General features: G+C 41.1%; 1 non-coding gene across 1 annotated transcript; it reads left to right on the top strand.

Annotated features, from left to right (window-relative positions):
• The first annotated feature begins 6,099 nt into the window (after positions 1–6,099).
• LOC112718586 (small nucleolar RNA R71) lies at positions 6,100–6,205 on the top strand. Its single transcript, XR_003160919.1, has one exon. It is a non-coding gene; the product is annotated as a small nucleolar RNA R71 (small nucleolar RNA).
• The last annotated feature ends 694 nt before the right edge of the window (positions 6,206–6,899 follow it).

Raw genomic sequence — 6,899 nt, 5'->3', positions numbered from 1 at the left:
TTTCAGTCAACACTCCCGAACTAGTTGGTTCAAGGTGCTAGGTATTGAGACACCCCTAAGGACTTACTCCCTCAATTCTCTTTCCCTCATACATACACACCACACGCACATGGTTTGTTATTTTTCTTTCTTGAGACCTTGGTGTCCAGCACCTCTTTGGGTTACTAAGTGTTCTGTAGCAAGGGTTACTCTTGATAGTGGACTTTCAGCTGATAATCCCGAGTTAGTTAACCCAAGTTACCAAGTGATAAGGCACTCCGGAGAGCTTATTCATCCAAGTAAATCCCCTATATATGAACACCACAGACACATGCCTCCATCTTAAACCCTTGGTGCCTAGCATTGTTTCTTATTGTGTTTCTTTCCTTTTTCACTTTTATTGCTCTTTCTCTTTTCTTATTGGGATCTTATTATTTAGTTAGTCTCATAGGATGTGTTTTAAGCATAGGATTCAGGATAGATAGTTGCCTTCTTTCCTTGTTGGTGAACCAACTTAGCTAACTAATCTTCCTACCACAAACATATGGGATTCACTTCACAAAATAACTCCACTCTTGTTTTTCATATCATTTTTTTTCAATTGGCTTAAGGGACAAACATACAAGTAAGCAAGATGAAGTTGAAAACCAGGGACACTAGACTAGTAATCATAGACTTTAACAACAATGAAACTTAAATGCAGAATTGAAAATCCTAAACTACTATGGAAGCATGTTCTATTTCATACATGATTTTCCTTATTTAAAACTGTGAAAAGGTAGAGAACAAGGGAGAAATCCTACTTCCACTCTAAACATTATAATGTAGCAGAGTTTAGTACAATACAACCTCTTATTGATATCTTATTTTTTTCCTTCAGCATCCTTCCTGCCTTTTGGATGTAGATGTTTTAAGAGATTGATTGAATTCTTGAGAGAATTTGAGTGGAAGTTGTTTGTCCTCCCAAACACTTGAGATCTCGTTAGCCTGCATGTATGCTTAAAAGTTCTTGGAATTCAATTGTTGTGTGAACACCAAACTTAGTTTCCTGCCTACTAAAATAGATTAAATTCATGCAAGGAACCTCATGTGCTTTTATTGAGAAATTGAGTACAAAATAGACATTAAACTATTGTTAGGTGGTTTTCTGATTGGTTGGAGCTAGTAACTAGTCAATCCAAGGATTCAGATGTGTTCCTTAACACACTCCTTGATGGAGTACCAGCTTAGAATCACACATTCACCTTTGGATTGCTATGGTGTGGAACACCAAACTTAGCTCCTTGTAATACAGAGAAGCCACTTCACCCTTTTATTAAACTATTAGGAAGAGAAAATTACCTTTGGTTGGGTTGCCTCCCAACAAAGTGCTTTTTTAATGTTGCTAGCTCGACAGTTGCTTCCTTAGTTGAGATGGTACTTCAGTTTGGGGCCCTCCCCTATGTTGCCTAGGTAGTGTTTGAGTCTTTGTCCATTCACTGTGAACGTCCTCTTTGAATCTTCCTCCATGATCTCTATGTGTCCATAAGGTGAGACTTTTGTGACAAGAAATGGTCCTGACCACCTTGATTTGAGTTTTTCAGGGAATAGCCTTAGTTTGGAGTTGTAGAGGAGTACTTGTTGCCCTTCTTCGATGCTCCTTGGAGCCAGTTTGAGGTCATGCCTCCTCTTTGCTTTTTCCTTATAGATCTTGGTGTTTTCATAGGCTTGAGACCTAAATTCCTCCAGTTTTTGCAACTGCAGAATTCTTTTCTCACCAGCAGCAATGCTATCAAGGTTCAGCAGTTTGAGAGCCCAAAAGGCTTTGTGCTCCAGCTCCAGAGGTAAATGACATGCTTTTCCTATACCAGTTGATATGGGGACATTCTTATTGGTGTTTTGAAGGCTATCCTATATGCCCAAAGAGCGTCATCCAGTTTTTTTGACCAGTCCTTTTTGGATGCTCCCACAGTCTTTTCTAAGATCCTCTTTAACTCTCTATTGGATATCTCAGTTTGCCCACTTGTTTGTGGGTGATAAGGTGTAGCAACCTTATGTTTCACCCCATATCTCATGAGGAGGGCTTCTAGGGGTCTGTTACAAAAATGGGTTCCTCCATCACTGATAAGGGCTCATGGGACTCCAAACCGGCTGAAGATATTTTTCCTGAGAAAGTTCATGACCACTTTGTTGTCATTTGTTAGGGTTGCAATAGCTTCCACCCACTTAGATACATAATCTACTGCTACTAGGATGTATTTGTTTGAATAGGAAGTTGGGAAGGGTCCCATGAAATCGATTCCCCATACATCAAACAATTCGAGCTCTAGGATGAAGTTTTGTGGCATTTCATTTTTCTTGGGTAGATTTCCAGCCCTTTGGCACTCATTGTAGCCCTTCACTAGCTCTTTTGTATCCTTGAAAAGAGTGGGCCAGAAGAACCCACACTGCAATACCTTGGCTGCAGTCCTTTCTCCTCCGAAGTGACCCCCATAGCAAGAGCCATGGCAATTCCACAGGACTTCTCATCCTTCTTCTTCTGAAATTCACCTTCTAAGAATCCCATCTGAGCACTTCATGAAAAGATATGGCTCATCCCACACGAAATACTTAGCATCATTAATGAGTTTTCTTCTTTGGTGTCTGTTGATTCCTGGGGGTAGATCTCCAGTTGCCTTGAAATTTGCAATGTCTGCAAACCAGGGTGCCTTGTGAACCAGCATTAATTGTTCATCTGGAAAGAACTCATTTATACTTGCTTCGTGTGTGCTGCTTTTCTCACAAGGGATTCTAGACAGATGATCTGCCACTTTGTTCTCCACTCCCTTCTTGTCTCTGATTTAAATATTAAATTCCTGCAACAACAAAATCCACCTTATCAATCTTGGTTTTGAATCCTGCTTAGCAAACAGATACTTAAGTGCTGTGTGATCAGTGAAAATAATTACTTTAGATCCAATAAAGTATGATCTAAACTTGTCAAATACAAAAACCACTGCCAATAATTCCTTTTCAATGGTGGTGTAATTTTTTTGGGTGTCATTAAGGACTTTGCTGGCATAATATATGACATGCACCAAATTATCTTTCCTTTGCCCTAACATTACTCCCACTGCAAAGTCTGATGCATCACACATCAGCTCAAATGGCAGGTTCCAATCAGGTGGGGCAATGATAGGGGCTGAGGATAGTTTCTTTTTCAAATTTTCAAATGCTAGCATGCATCCCTGGTCAAATACAAATGGGGTGTCTGACAAAAGAAGATTACTCAGGGGCTTGGCTATTTTTGAAAAGTCTTTTATAAATCTTCTGTAAAAGCCAGCATGCCCGAGAAAGCTTCTAATTGCATTGACATCACTAGGTGGAGGTAGTTTTTCAATTAGTTCCACTTTAGCTCTGTCCACCTCAATGTCTTGTTTAGAAGCCTTATGACTGAGAACTATTCCTCCTGTCACCGTGAAGTGACATTTTTCCTAGTTCAGGACCAAGTTGGTTTCTTGGCATCGTTTTAATACTAAGCTGAGGTTATTCAGGCAATCAGGGAATGAATCCCCAAACACTGAAAAGTCATCCATGAAGACTTCTATGAACTTTTCTACCATTCTGAGAAAATAGAAAGCATGCAGCGCTGAAAGGTTGCATGCGCATTGCATAGCCCAAATGGCATGCGCCTGTAAGCAAACACTCCATATGGACAAGTAAATGATGTTTTTTCTTGATCTCTTGGATCAACCACTATTTGGTTATATCCTGAATAACCATCTAGGAAGCAGTAGTAAGCATGTCCTGCAAGTCTTTCCAGCATCTAATCCATAAAAGGGGAGTGGGAAGTGATCTTTTCTTGTGGATGCGTTGAGTTTTCTGTAGTCAATGCACATTCTCCATCACATGACAGTTCTTGTAGGTATGAGCTCATTCCTTTCATTAGGCACCAATGTGATTCCTCTTTTCTTCGGAACTACTTGAACGGGACTCACCCATGGGCTGTCAGAGATTGGGTAGATTACCCCTGCTTGCCACAGCTTCATGACTTCCTTCTGCACTACCTCTTTCATGGTTGGATTTAATCTCCTTTGGGGTTGAATGGAAGGTTTAGAATCATCTTCCAGCAGTATCTTGTGCATGCATATGGCTGAACTAATCCCCTTCAAGTCAGCCAAAGTCCACCCAATGGCATCCTTATGCTTTTGCAACACTTGGAATAATTCCTCCTCTTGTTCTTGGCTGAGAGCTGAGTTTATGATTACTGGAAAGCTTCTATTTTCTCCCAGGTATGCATATTTGAGGGTTGGTGGCAATTCCTTCAGTTTAAGTTTGGGTGCTTCTTTCTCTTCATTCTTTCCTTCTAGTGTCCCCTGGTCATGGACCTCAGCTGTTGCTACCTCTTCGCTCAATGTTGATTCATCTTCTTCTGTTAACTCCTTAATTTTTTCCTCCTCCAGAGTTTCTTGTAATATAGCTTCCATTGAATCCAACCTCATACACTCTCCTAATGAGTCTTGTGGGTAACTTATGGCCTTGAACACATTGAATATCATCTTCTCATCATGCAATCTAAGAGTAAGTTCACCCTTTTGGACGTCAATAATGGCTTCGGCAGTGGCTAAGAATGGCCTTCCCAAAATGATGGATGCTTTAGCTTCCTCTTCCATGCCTAGCACTACAAAGTATGCTGGAAAAATAAAGTCTCCCACCTTTACCAACAAATCCTCCACTATTCCCTGAGGAAATTTGAATGTCGGTCTACCAATTGTAGGGCCATCCTAGTCGGTTTGGCTTCCTCAATCTTCATTCTTTTCATCATTGCCGAAGACATCAAATTTATGCTGGCTCCTAGATCGCACAGGGCCTTCTCCACTGTGATCTCTCCTATGATACAAGGAATTTGGAAGCTCCCTGGATCCTTCAATTTTTGGGGTAACTTGTGCTGAATAATGGCACTACATTCTTCGGTTAACACCACCGTCTCGTTGTTTCTCCAGCTTCTCTTTTTAGTCATCAACTCCTTCAAGAACTTAGCATAAAGCGCCATTTGCTCTATTGCTTCTGCAAAGGGTATGTTGATTTGTAACCTTTTGAAGATTTCCAAGAATCTTGAAAATTGGCTATCATCTCCCATCTTCTTCAATTGCTGAGGATATGGGGCTTTTGGAGGATATGACCTCAGCACCTCTTCTTCTCGATTTGTATTAGAAGGGATGACTTGATCTTCTTTTTGTTCTATTTCCCTTTTGTCCGAATTCTCCGCTAATGGTGTCTTAGAAGTCTCATTCAATTCCTTCCCACTTCTGAGGGTGATGGCTTGGCATTCCTCCCTTGGGTTTGGATTTTAATGTTATAGCAATTGGATTGGCTAGGGATTTGCTTGAACAGGTAGCCGATTTGTGCCTCGAGTTTCTTGATGGCAGCATCTTGATTTTGCATATTAGATCTCACTTCTTCTTGGAATGCCTTGCTATCTTTGACTTCCTTGTATAAACTTTCAAGTAAGGTTTCAATTCTAGAGAGTTTATCCTCATAGTATGATGGTGGGTTTGGGTTATAAGAGTGAGGGTGATCATGCTGGTTTTGATATGGGTGTTAAGGAGTGTGGTTAGGTGGTTGTTGATATGATCTTTGTGATGAATGTTGGTGGACAGCATGGTTTTTAGGAATGTGATTTTGACATCTCTGATCTTGGCCATGGTCTTGTTGGTTTCACCACCCAAAGTTGGGGTGGTTCTTCCATCCTGGATTGTAAGTTTTGGAGTATGGATCATGATTTTGCCTTGGTGAATTGCCAACGTAGCTGGCTTGCTCCCATTCACCTCCTTCCTCTGTGTTTACTCCTTCTTGGGTTGATGATTGTGTGGTGACTACTGCAACTTGGTTCTTCTCCATTTGCTTTGTAAGGTCAGCTAGTTGCTTGGAAATCATCTTGTTTTGAGCTAGTAGTGCATCAACATGGTTCAGTTCCATTACACCTCGAGTGTTTCTCCTCTCAGAAGCATAGAAGTAGTCATTCTCAGCTACAGTCTCAATAACATCTATGGCATCTTCAATGGTCTTCTTCTTGTTCAAAGATCCTCCGGATGAGTGGTCTACTGCCTTCTTCGATTCATATGAGAGTCCCTCATAGAAAATATGCAGCTGTACACATTCAACATGTCTAGTGGGCACCTTCTTGTCAAATCCTTAAACCTCTCCCATGCTTCGTAGAGAGTCTCACCATCTTGTTGCCTGAAAGTTTGTACCTCAGCTCTCTGCTTGTTGATCCTTTGAGGAGGGTAGAACCTTGCCAAGAATTTATTCACTACATCTTTCTATGCTGTTAAACTCTCCTTTGGAAAAGACTCCAACCATTTAGACGCCTTGTCCATGAGTGAAAAGGGGAACAAGAGCAATCTGTAAACATTTGGGTGGATGCCATTAGACTTCACGGTGTCACATATTCTTAGGAAGGTGGTTAAATATTGATTTGGGTTTTCTTGGGCACTTCCTCCGAATGAACAGTTGTTCTGAACAAGGGTGATGAGCTGGGGTTTTAGCTCAAAGTTGTTAGCATGTATGGTTGGCTTTTGGATGCCGCTTCCAGAGTTGCCTGGGTCTGGGTTGATGTAAGATCCTAGAACCCTTCTTCCTGGCTCAGCATGATTCACATGGCCATCTCTGGCATGGTTATGAGCTTCTCCTTCATGGTTATCCTCCATGATTGTTTCAAAGAATTCCTCCTCTTCATCTGCTCCAACAACTCTTTTGCCTCTTGCTTCCCTCCTTTTTTCTAAGGAGAGTCCTCTCAGGTTCAAAATCAAAGGGTGTTGAAGCTCTGCTTCTTCTACCTGTCATACAACCAGCACAGCTCACAGCAAGAAAGAAATTGCAGAAATTATAATGGTTAAAGTGATTGTTAGTGTGAGTGGTGCAAATTGTCAAACAGTTAGTGGGTTAGTGAACAGAATTGT

This window comes from Arachis hypogaea, chromosome 10 (genome assembly GCF_003086295.3).
Source record: "Arachis hypogaea cultivar Tifrunner chromosome 10, arahy.Tifrunner.gnm2.J5K5, whole genome shotgun sequence".
NCBI lineage: Eukaryota > Viridiplantae > Streptophyta > Magnoliopsida > Fabales > Fabaceae > Arachis > Arachis hypogaea.
This window is presented reverse-complemented; position numbering and strand designations above follow the sequence as displayed.